At 31.9% G+C, this 13,551-nt stretch overlaps 1 pseudogene; it reads right to left on the bottom strand.

The window, feature by feature from the left end:
• Positions 1-12,097: 12,097 nt before the first annotated feature.
• LOC105113401 (disease resistance protein RGA2-like) overlaps positions 12,098-13,551 on the bottom strand; it is a 4,154-nt pseudogene continuing 2,700 nt past the window's right edge.

Genomic DNA, 13,551 nt, shown 5'->3' with positions numbered 1-13,551 from the left:
CATCACACCCTCGATCTAGAAAATAGATGCTGGATAAATAATTTTTATTATGTGATTAATGTAATTAAATGAACTAATATTTTTGTTGTGATGTGCTTACATATCTAAAAATTATAATGTTTAACTTATTATTTTGTGTGTGATGTAATTTATAATGTTATTATTGTTAAATTGATTTATGGTTGGTTTTATATATATTTTTATGAATTTGTTAGCTTTTATCATAGTGTTTTATAGAAAATAAAATTGAGATATTGACATTTGTTTAGTGTTGGAAATCCAAATAATAGAACAAATATTGTGATTGATGTTACAAATTAAAAAATAATTAAGTTGATAACTTGGTATATAAAAAATATAAAGAAAACTCTGTCAAAATTTAAAAAAAATAATATTTATATAATAATAATAAAAAATTGACATGTACAAATATATACATTATATATTTTAAGTTTACAAGTGAATATTTTCATAGTTGATATCAGAGCCCTAATCTAGGTTCAGAAATGAAAAAAAAAAAGGAATTTAATAAGTTTTTAACTTGTACAAGAAGGGTTCGCACAAGGAAAGATGTGATGACAAGAAAAGAGCCTGGGGAGAGGCAAAGAGAGGATCTAGTAGAGGATACTATATCTCATATGCCGCCAAAACCTTCTTATTTTTGTTTTCCTGATACATACTATGGAATTAGATTAAAAAAAATTAAATTTTTATAAAACATGTTTTGCAACATTTCCAAACACTCACTTATTTGTGACATATCCTATTTAAATGTTCAAAACTCTAAGTTTCCACGAGCACAACTGCATCAAAAGAGCTTGAGATTGAGCTAAGCAATAACTCATAAGAATATTGAAGACTTATAAAAACTGTCACACACTCTTGAGAAAACCACCTTGTCATTGACTCTACAAAAAATCACTCACTAGAATTGATAAAAAGAACTTATGATCAATAGGCAAAATATATGTACGTAATCTGATTCTAATTTGATGGAGGAGATGAATCATTTAACTTAAATGATTCACCAATCTTTCTGTAAAAGTTTGTTAGTTGATGTCATGATAGTTTATTTATAATAATTTTTATTTTAATATCAATAAATATTTACTATAAATATTTTTTTATTTTGATGTTGATAAATATTATATAACAAATAAATAAAACATGTGATATTTCTGATTTTATTATCAATAAATAAAATAAATTTAAATCAATACAGGTATATATTTTTATTTATTTACAAAAAAATTCTACACTAGATTTTTTTTCACATTAAAAATATACATATTAATTACACATTCAAACACCTTAAAAAATATAAAAAATATATAAATAAATATAAATAAACCCACAAATATTTTTAAAATTTTCTGACTTTACAAAAAGCTCATTTGGCTAAATATCTAAACAAATGGAAATAAAATGAAGGGTCAAGGAAGGGTATACTTTTTCGAACACTTTCTCGGCCTAAAATAGATTGAGTCGGATGGGCCTGACCCCCAGCCTGGTCATAGCAGTTTCTGTTTTTTGAGCTGAGTCAGACCAGTCTGACCTGGTCACTGGCTCAAGCCAGTGATCCGACGGTCACTGATGTAGACCGCATGCGTGAATTATTCACGCATGCGCTGCACAGTGCGAAGGTAATTAAAATTACCTTCTGAAATGCAAGGCGGGGAGAGACGAGAAACGGCTGACCTGGTGCAGCGAGGCGTAGCCGAAGACGATGGCGCATTGTGCTGGACGACCGAGCTGCCCTGTTCTTCTTCGTCTCCTCTCCAGTTCGTCCCTGTGTTTCTCTCCTGGAGTGCCCTGTTTCTGATGCAGTGGCTACTGAAGATGGAGCTCTGGAGCTGCTACTGAAGACGAAGTATAACGGTCTCACCCTCTTTTTTCTCCTTTTCTTTGCTTTCTTTCTCTAGCTATAATAGCCAGAGAATGCCATACCGTTACCCAGATAATAAAGAGCTTACGTGACTGTTATTGCAGGAGTAATGGCGATGCATCGTTGTGTATCCGTATTTTGGGGTCGGGTGAAGAAGGTGAACAGGGTCTGGAAACGGCGCCGTTTGATGTTAATGGCCATTTGCGTTTTGGTCCTTGACGTTTTGTAATCAAGCCCCCTGGATAAACTTTAATTGGACCCCTTCATTTCAAAGCATGTTACGAAACAGTATCTGGTTTCATAAGTTTTCAATTCAGTCCTTAATTGACTCTTAAACATTTTATTCTTTTAAAATTACTCCTGGAAAAATCAATTAAGCCCTCTACAGCACCACCACCTTTTCAGTTTGGTACTTAGAGTTTAATTCCTTGCAATTATGACCCAAATCAGCCCTGAAACTTTATATTTGTTCAATTAAGCTCCTGATTTAATTAATTAAACTAATTTCAAGTTCAATTAAGTTCCAAATCGTATCAATTATTCAATTAATCTCTTGATTTGATTAATTAAACTAATCAAAAGTTTGATTAAATCCTTAAATTTTCAATCATGCTGCCTTAACCCAAATTTTAATTTACTATTCATTTATTTTATTTTTTATTTGTTTTTCATCATTATTTTTTATGTTTTTATCATTTTCAAAAAATATAGTGAAAATAAAAATAATAAAATAAAAAATAAAAAATTAGATTATCACACTTCTTATATAGATTCCTCGTATTGTAAAGGAAGAATAAGTAGGTTTCATATTATTCAATTTCTCTGTACATTTACACACTTTTTAGTAATTCAGAAATTAACAATGATTCCAAATATAAAAAACTTTCTACTTGTTATATATAAAAATTATGTTAAAAAAGAAAGAGATGAAGTGATGGACATGAAAGGAGTGTTTGAGAGTGAGTTTCAATCTATTTTTTTGTGAATTTTTTTATTTTATATTAATTTTTCAAATATTTTTAGATCGTTTTGATATATTAATATTAAAAATAAATTTTAAAAAATATAATAAAAATTATTTTGATATTTTTCTGAGTGAAAATACTTTAAAAAACAACTATTGCTATACTGTCAAATATCTCTAAAAAACTCATTAAACTTAACTGTAGATTAAAGCCATGTTTATTTTTTTAAAAATAGTTTTTGAATTTTTTTTTTTATATTTATTTATTATTAAAAAATCTCCATAAAAATCCAGATTTATGTAAGAAAGAGTATGTATATTGGGACATCCTTAAAACAAGTAATGAATTAACGTGGGTATAATTTGAAAGCAAAAATAGTGTAGATGTCACGCGATCCTTGAAATAAGGAATGATTTTATCAAGTAAGCTAACAATCTTGTTGGCCGGAAGATTCAGCATGCTGGTGACTAATAGAAGAATAACTAGTAGGCTTGTAACTAATAAGCAGTAATCTTTATAACAACTATGATTATGATTGTAAATTTTATTTGTAATAAACTTTTTTGTTCTAGAATCTCAATTATCTTATAATATTTTTATCGAGTAATTAAATTATTATTATTATTAATTGAAATAGACATAAAAAAAAACCCTAAACCACTGTAAACGACAACACTGATAAAGGTAGGTAATTGCAGGAATTGATTACTAATATCGTAATAATTAATCTACAAGTTACAAAAATATATAATGGAACTATCTTTCACATAGAACCCTCTCTGTTCCATTTTATAACGTTTGCTGGCTTTACTGGTCTCCGTCGTGTTATTAACGCAGAAGGATGAGACCAGGCTAAATTATCTGTTTTTATAAAAATGTAATGCTTCTATATATATTGATTTTGTATATTTAAATTAATTTAATAAGTATTTCTAAATGTTTATTTGAGGATTTAATCTTAAAAATCAAGAAAAAACAAAAGCATATTCATAAATCAAAAGGATTGTAATTTTATTTTACAAGTGAAATAAACAGAAAGAAATTAAAACAATCAATTTGAAAACAATGTTGATGGAGAAGAAAAGGCCTCGCACTGCCGCATCCAAGTTTAAGTTTTAGGTTGAATAAAAAAAATGTTTGACCGATCTTGGTTGACTGGATTAACATTAATACTTTTTTATTGAAAAAACAAAGCAATTTTATTTTTTATTAACAATAAAATCTTAATGACGATGCTTCCATCTTTATCTTTAATGGCTACATACAGACTTATATTTTTTACTATTTTTTTTCCTCAAAATAAAAACGTAAACCTCATAAAACTAACTCATAGTAAGCATCTCCACTCTAAAATAATAAAAAAACTAACTAAATCTAAAAAATTATTCTCAAATTCTAAGCTCTGTATATTTTTCCAGTGATAAAGTCACGTTTTATGGATAATAAAGTTTTTTAATTATCATTTAAAATCTTTTCACAACCTTTTTTATATTGTCCTTCTAAGCAAATTTTAATATTTTCTATTATTTGCTGTGAATCTTTTTATGCCATTGCTTTGTTTAATGTGGCAAACCCAAATTGCTATTTGCAACCAAAATATCATCTACGTGTAATAAACAAAATTGCAATAGTGCTCTAGGGAAAGGAAAAAAAAACTCTGAAATTGAAATTTAAGATTGTAGAAAAATAATGTCTTTTTATTGTTATTTTATTTCCATGTCACTTTAATTAATTGTGTTTTGGTGCTTATTCCCGAAAAATCAATGGAGATTTGTTTTTGCATTTAAAGAGTGTTTATGAAAAAAATTGATTATTTTATTTTTTTGTTTTAAATTAATATTTTTTTAGTATTTTTATATTATTTTGATGACTATATATCTTCAAATTAAAAAAAGACAAAATTACTTAAAAACTTGATAAAATCGTCTATTATAAAAGATAAAACGATGGTTTATAAAACAAATAGATACTAATTAATTATTATAAATACCTCTAGCGACTGGGGTTCCATTCCACATACCTCAACCATGTACTTTGCGAGGGTTTCTTGGAGGGCGAGACAAAAATGAGAGATTGAATCCAAGCTGCTGATTTAAAAATATGAGAAAAATTCAATGGTGGATAGGAAGTCCAAGTCATCTCTCCATGTCAAAATGATTTCCCTCTCATAACAAAACCAACAATTTGGCGCCATTTTCCAGCTGTCATAACTGAAATTTCCTTCTTGTCACAAGTTAAGTTTGACTCGAGGGGGAGGAAAGAATTGCACTGGACACAAAGGTCGTTTTCAAATCAAATGAACCTTAGACAATATGACCATTAGGATTTAGTAATAACTATACGCGCATTTTATTAGCGCAGGGTTTGTTTAAGAAAAGATGCCACGTGTGGCCAGTAGCGAGAATATAGGAAGTTATCTTCATATATAAGATTTGTAACAGAATTGGAGAAGGATAGTAATGAACATAATGAATTAATGTTTAGCTGAATGCGTGGAATTCTGCTTCTATCTCTCTCTTCTTCTATTTGCTCACTAACTTGTAAACACCGTGAATGGAACTTGGCTACAAGCCATTTCCATCACTAAGGCACCTCTGGATGTTATCCAGATTGGTTCTCAGTCAATCAGACACGCATATTTCTCCTTTTATTTTCATTCTTAAAATCTCTTAGAAGTTAGGAGGAGGAAGAGCCGAGTCTACTAATGGGTTTGCTACTACCACTGCTACTTCACTTGTTCGTGCAAAAGATGATAGTGGTTTTGTTAAATGGTATTTACTTGCGTTACCCCCCCTCTTTTTACTTTTTTTTTGGGTTTTCTTATTTGTGCTATTAATTTGAGTTTGAAGATTTTCAAGAATGTGTTATTAATTTGAATTTGAAGATTTTCAAGAAATGTAGCTATGATTTGTTTTTTTTTTTTTTAAAAATTGGGTTTTTCTATTTTTGTGTTCTTGAATTGATTTTGGGGTTTAAAATTATGGGTTCTTTGATTTTTTTGAAGAAATTGAGTAACCCGGTTGATTTTTGAAAAAACTCTGTTTCTGGGTGTCTCTAGTTTTGTGTTCTCGACTTGATTATAGGGTTTTCAATCATGGTTCTTTGAATTTTTTAAGAAAGAGAGAACCCGGTTGCAGAAATTAATTAAGGAATCAATGAAGTAATTCATTTGTTTTTTTTTTTTAAATTGATACATGCAATGAAGAGTGTAAGAAGGATTTGCTAGTGGCTTTATAAGTTTCCAAGGCCGTAGTCTTGATGCTAAAATCAAGATGAATTATGGTTAGTTCAGTTCCATAATGTAGCCTTGATGCTAAGAGGCATTGATTTTGTTTTTTTATCTGATTAATCAACTGATTGTTTGTCATGATTTGGGGATTGTGAATTAGTGATTTGGTTTGTAGGAAGACAACAATCTTGATAGAGCCGAAAGCGAAGAAAGAGAAGGGTAATGATCAAAATGCACTGAAACGACCTCCCATTACTTTTTTTCTCCTCATGTGATAATGCTCTTTGTTGCTTGTTTGTGTGGTGTAATATAATGTGATGATAATGTGTGAATATGGGGAGTGGAGTTTGTATTGATGTGTGTTGTTCTTTAATTAGGGGTGATCTTAGGAAAGAGTATAAGGCAACCCACACTCTTAAGAATGTTAAGAAGATAAATGAAACGTAATAGTTTTGTCATTTTCAATTTTATTATGTTGTTCAAGTTGATATACTAATAATCATAAGGGGTGATCTTAGGAAAGAGTATAGTAATGCTAATGCTGCATTTGATGAAATTCAGGTTGCAAGGGAAGGTGGTGAGAAATGGAAATTAATGACTGATGAAGTGAGTGTTGGTTTATCTCTCTTTTTTCTATAAATCATTGGTGGACATTTATAAGCTATTGAATGATGAGAGTGGTCTGTAACTGTTATGTTTTGATTTCGATTTGTTTCTGGAGAAGATTTTGATTTGTTTCAGAAGAAGAAGCCTTATGTGGATAAGGCTGCTGAGCTTAAGGCAGGGTATGCTGAAAATATGGATGTGAGTTCAAAATATCTCCTAAATTTACTGATTTAATGAGAATGTTCTTATAAGATTTAGAACCTTCAAGCTTAATCCTTTTATGAGTTTCAGGATTGTGCCTGAAATCTGATACATTTAAAATCTCCAGAAAGTTGTTTGCCCTGTTGTTTAAAATCCTTGAGAGAAACCCTCTAGGCTGATTTTATTTGAGCTCCATTGAGGATATTACATCTAGCAATTTGATTTCTAAAATATCAAACTTTAATTGGTTATGTGACAGCTTGAGACATGTTAGTGAAGAAACCACTAATGCTATCCATTAGAAAGTTATTAGATAGGTCTTAAGAGCTCAAAGAATCTGGTCTTGTAAATTTTGGAAGGTTTTCTTTGAGTTTACAGTTAGCTAGATGAATACCTGAAAGTTCTTTATCTTTGATCCAATCAAGAACTGACTCTAAATTGAGGTTGTTGTAAGTCAAGTTTATTGATAATAGATAAGGAAGACCCCTACCTTGAATAACTAGCAAAGGATTTGAGAGTTTATTTCTGGATAAGTTAAGATGCCACAGGTTTTGTAAGTTTGAAATGGATGAAAGAATTTGACCTATAAGACTATTAGAACTCAAAGAAGTGTAAGAGATTCTTGTTCTGCAGCTTCTCAGCCCTTCTCCTCTCTCCTTTTCAATTGAGTTTTCGGCTTGCTTTTGTGAGACATCTCATTGCTGATGTGGCTTTTTTTCCTCTGATTTGCAGGTCATTCATTCCTGGATCGGTGCACTGTAATGATTGCCCATAAAAAGCGCTTTAATTTGGCAAGTTGTTAAGATTATAATTTGTGTCCGGGGAATTGCTAATTGAGCGTCCTATTCATTTAGGACCAGTTTCCTAGGGCCTAGCCATTCCATCTTCTCTGTGGGTTGGTGCCTAGGTATGGTTTTCATGGAGCCAGGTTTGGTAAAGCTTTATTTTCAGTTTCATTTTATTTGCTTTTTTATTTATTTCCTGCACCCCTTTACCACTCCATTTCACTTCGTTTTAGGATGGGCTGCCATGTTTGCTTTGGCTATCATAGCTGTCCTGATTAGATTCTTTCCCTTCGTGTCAAGTTGTCTAATTTTTTTATTTAAGAGGGTAACGGATGGTTAGTTGTTCTCCCCCCTGAAAAACGTGGTTGTGTGCTCTCTCGGTTTCTTTCTTGCATTTGTTTTTTGGTTGTTTTCTCTATGCTGTTCTTGGCTTCGGTTCTTTCTTTTCTTTTCTCTTTTCTCTTGGCAACATCTGTTCATTTTTAATTTTTTATTTCAATTGTGAGGATGGCTGTGACAATTGGTTTTGCTAATCTTTGTTGAATGTTTTTGGGCGGTGGCTGTATCAGTTGTTTTGATCTATTTGCTCTGCATCCATTTTGGCTTTGGGTTATTTTTTGCTCTTGCAATCCCTATTTGGTGTTTTTTCTTTGGGTTTTTTTTTATTGTTTTGATAGGTTAACCAGAAGATTTGGGATCTTATGCATTGGTTTTTTTGGTTTTGGATTTTGTTTGCTATGTGGGGCCTCTTCTCCTGCGTTTCCAACTTTGTTGGGGAGCTTATGTGGTTTTATTGTGCTGGTAAGGCCAACCATTGAGGTCCTTTTCAGCTCTCTCTTTTTTCCTTTAAAGATTAGTGCATTCATGAGTTGTTTTGTGTTGTTTTATGATGTTGTTCCTTTGTGGATGTTCGAGACTTCAAGTTTGTTGCTCTTGGTTGTGGCTGGCTGGGTGCTGAAAAAATTTTCTTCTTTGGTTGCTTTTATGTTCATAAGTAGCTTCATGTTGCTTGTTGATGCATGTTTAAAGATTCAATTTTTTTTAACTTTAATCATGGCTACTTGAATGCTAATGAGGTTTCGTAGAAAATTTTGATTATGCTTTAAAGATGATTCACTAGATGTTTCAACACTTCCAAGGCTATATGTTTCATAAAGGATGATGCACAAAGGAGTTAAAAGAATTCATTGGTTGCTAATGTTTAGGATTTGTTTTTTTGAAACATAGTTATGCTGACTTTTCTTTAGTATAGTGTTGTTTTCTTTTCTTTTATTCTACTCTTTTTTCCTCTTCCCTTACCTTTGTTTTCTAATTTTTATTGTGAAACATCTATCACTTGCCTTGCTGTTTTGCTGTCAACTCTGCTAAGATCACGCCCATTCTCTCCTCAGTCAGCTTCTTGGTCTTCTTTCAAGAATCTGACGGTACATCTCACTTTTTTCCTTTCACTTATATGTGTTCTTAGCTTCTCATAGCTGTTACTTTAAACACCCCTTCCTTTACTCAATTCTTAACCATCTTTCTTTTAAGTTTGCTTCTACACAGTTGTTATGCTCCCAACCTTCATTTTTACTCCAGAAGCAGTTCCTTTTTTGTTTTTTTTTCCTGCTGCAGTTGTTTTCTCTTATACATTGTGCTCGCATTCTTTTACCCTTTTCATAGCTGTTACTTTAAGTACCCCCCTCCTTTACTCAAATCTTAACCATCTTTCTTTTAAGTTTGCTTCTACACAGTTGTTATGCTTCCAACCTCCATTTTTACTCTGGAAGCAGTTCCTTTTTTGTGTTTTTTTTCTTGCTGCAGTTGTTTTCTCTTATACATTGTGCTTGCACTCTTTTACCCTTTTTATTTTTTGTCCAACATTTCATTTCATTTTGCTGGCTCAGCACCCTATTCATCACTAGATTTATGACTTTGCAAGGTGCTGTTTATGTTGGTGCTCTATTAGCAATCTCGGTCCTACAATCAGGTTTTTTAAGAGGCCTTTATTCTTCTTGTTCTCAAGGATTGCATCAAATGTGTCAAATGTATGGAAGGTTAATATTCTAAAATATTTTTTTTAGTTTCTGTTAATCTACTCAACATGTGGATAATTGCCTACTTAGCTACAAAATAAAATAATCTTAATAAGTATCTATAAAGATATATAATGTACAAAAATTGAAGCTAGCTATAGAGAAGAAAGACTTATAGAATTATGTGTATGTTGAATGCCATTTAGGATACATGTGGACCGTATTCAAATTCAAAGTTATACTAAAATTGCTAAATTATACTCATCTGCAAAAAGATTGTTAAAGGAAAAAAAGATATATGCACAACATGATGGGAAATTAAGAGATTTATTGAATGTGTGTATTTTAATTTTGTTATATAATAATTAATTATATATAAAAAAAAGATCTATAATGATTTTGTATCAAATAAACGAAAGAAAAAAAGATAAATGCACTGAGACAATGATAGACAGAGTTTGTTGTAATTGGACAAGCACAAGTTAATTTTCTTTACTTCTACTGTTCTCCTCTATTTTTAGTTTAAATTCCAAAACCACCAACACAAAAGGAAAGAAACATGAAGGAAGAGATAAAGAAGGGAGACAGAGTACCAGTAATTTCGATTCTTCCATTGATGTTGAGCCCCACCAGAGCTTAATTTATACATCATACAATCCCACTAATGTGAAAGAAAGAAGAGAAGATACAAGAAACTTACCGATGACAATATATTCATCAGCTAAAAAACATAATTCCAGAACTTTTAATTATGATCTTCAGCCATTATATATATGAATACAACCTTATTAGCATATATCTGTTAGTGATCTCGTTTTATTTTTTATAGTTTTTGGTACTTCATTTTTATGTTAGCAATTTGTTGTGCAATTTTCTTATCTCGAAATACTTGTGGTTATTTTTCAAGTAGTGTAGTTGTAAAGCCTTAGCTCTTGAAATTATGAATTGTGATCTAATCAGTTAGCCATCCCTGTTCCTAAGCAATAACCCCTCTTTTTGGAGTGATCAATATACTTTGTGAAGTGAATTTACAAGATCTGCCAATTCAAGTATCTTTGTGCATTTTGGTGATTTTGGTTGTTCATTCCTCTAGTTCTTTTTTGGAACCATTATTTGCAGCATTTTTTTTTCAAAACTATTTTATGCTTTGAGCTCAACAAGAAGGTTTGAACCAAATTTATATTTTTATGCATGCAACTAACAGAAGTTGAACTGTTAAGATTTTGCATCCCTTTTACATTGGATTCTTGCGTTTAATATTTTATTTATTTCTATATAGAAGTAGTTTGTTTCTGTATTTCTTACTTAAGACTTCAATTAAGTACCCATTTCTGTTTCCATCATGTTTTCTTATCTCGCTCTGTTCACTTGGTTTATTCTACAGATAGAAGAAGTGTGTTTGTTAACATGAGGATCCGCATTCCAGAGAAGTTTCTTCAACTTGCTCTAATAAAAAAATAATAATATCAATATATATTATAACTAACATGGTGTTAGTCATTGAAAGATAAACATAGTGTTAGATAGCTAACATGGTGTTAGTCATTGAAAAATAAACGCCGCTAAAATTCAAAATGGTTGGAGTTAGATAATATATTATCAATATATAATTTATAAATCTATATTTTATATGTAAACTGGAGCCAAACTTGCCTTTTTCTTTTTTTTTTCTTTTTTCTTTTCCTTTTTAAAATCTTGGGATCAACTAAAAAGTGTTTTTAGCTTTAATTGTATTTACTACTAAAAAGTGATTCGTTGGCAATCTTAGTAATGATCTTATTGATTGTTATTAAATGAAATTAGCTAAGTTAAAATTGGTTAGGCAAGAAATGATTAGGTTTGTTTTAAGAATCATAATTGTGTATAAAGTTGGTGATTTTAAAATAAATAATACTGCATAGACAATGCAATAAATATAAGTTAAATTATCTTGTAAGAATGATATTAGAAGAATGCTGGATGGCCATTGATTTTATCATTGATATGTATATATTTTAATACATAGTAATGGTTACTTTTGATAATGGCATGCGATAGTGTCCAAACAAATAAATATAAGTTAAATTATTTATTGCATGTGAGAGTGTCCCTATCATCTCCAAGTTATTGATAATGCACAAAAGTAATTTTAATTTAAATTATTTTGTGATATTAATATTATAATAATGATTGATGGTTATTGATAATAAGATACATTTTGTTAACATCATAATAAAATGAAGTCTGATTATTATTTTTGATATGAGAATAACCACTGATGGGATATGAGAGATCTTGGGCCACTCAGAGCCATTCTCCTTTCTGCATACTACAAAGTAACGGAATAATTAAAACCCCAACTTACCTGTACACTACTTGGCTTATTAACTCTAATAATTGCTTTTGATTAACATGTCTAAAGAATGCTGGGATATGAGAAAATAACCCATTTTTAACAGAATGAAGTCTAATTATTGCTGCTTCTTTCATTATTTTGAATTCTTTAATTGGTTCTCTCTCCTCCCCGCATCCTACAAAGTCACGGAATAATAAAAATTAAAAAACCCGACTTCCCTGTACATGATTGATGGTATATGAGAGATCTTGGGCCACTCAGAGCCATCCTCCTTTCTGCAATTTTCTGATAGATGCGGACACCCCCCCCCAAATCTCCAATCGCTTGAATTTGGAGAGGCGTTGAATGGCTGTTGAACTTGGCATATACTTGAGATTCTCGCAATACACAATCGAAAGAGATTGAAGAGAAGAAAGGTTGGCCATCCATTCTGGCAATGCTTCCTCGAACTCCTCACTGTTGAAACCACATATCCACAATTCCTCGAGGGCAGTGAGGTGTTGAAGTTGGTGGGTTACACTCTTCAGTTTATCCCATCCCCATATCGCTAGGTGTTTGAGGGACCCACTCAAGTTGAGGTGTTGGATTGAGTTCAAAACTCCTGCAGGAAAAGCCTCCATCTCCTCTGAGAAACCACCGATTCTCAAAACCTCCAGTTGGGTGAGGCCGCCCAAGCAATCATCCTCTGGGATATCACTCAAACTGGGACACGCGGTGATTTCTAATTCAACAAGAGAATGCAATTGTCGTAAACCATGCCAATCAATACAGATGAGCTTATCACAACCTCTAATCCATAATATTCGAAGCGAAGACAATTCTTGCAAATCATTGATATGGATAAGCTCACTCCAATACCATATCCGCAACATTGTAGTCCGCTTGGAAGAGCTCCCAATTTACACCCACTAACAATTAATCTCTTCAAAGAATATTTCAATTCTCGGAAATCACCAGGAATTGAGATCAACTCATCGCAGTTATCTATCATCAATTCCACCAGAGCTGTGCAGTGTTGTATGCTTGGAATGGATGCCAGCTTTGGACAGCTCCATATCCTTAAAACTCGAAGAGATGTGAAGCCATGAAACTCACCAGACAAATATCTCAGTTCATCACGTGATAGATGAAATATCGAAATGCTTTTCAACTTTCCACACCTCCCAATGCTCAACTCTTCAAGATAAGGAAATACTGCAACAACTTCTCCACCTGGTACCATCCATACCCCACAAAGTGAGCTTTTTCAGTGCTGGAAACAGTACTGCTGCGCTGTCACCGCTGCTACTATAGAACTCATTGCCTATACATTTCACATTAGGCATTCCATTCATATATAGAATCTTAAGGCGAGGAAGACATCCAAGTGTTGGGAGTTGCCTCAACTTGCCATGCTCCTCAATGCTCAACTCTTCAAGACAGGGAAATACTGCAACAACTTCTCCACCTGGTAACATCCATTCTTCAAGACCATCCATTCTGGATAGAGTTGAGTTTTTTCAGTGCTGGAAACAGTACTGCTGCGCTGTC

Source organism: Populus euphratica, unplaced genomic scaffold (assembly GCF_000495115.2).
Source record: "Populus euphratica unplaced genomic scaffold, PopEup_1.0 scaffold416.1, whole genome shotgun sequence".
Taxonomy (NCBI): domain Eukaryota; kingdom Viridiplantae; phylum Streptophyta; class Magnoliopsida; order Malpighiales; family Salicaceae; genus Populus; species Populus euphratica.
Note: the sequence above shows the minus strand (reverse complement) of the source record. Positions and strands in the feature narration are given on the sequence as shown.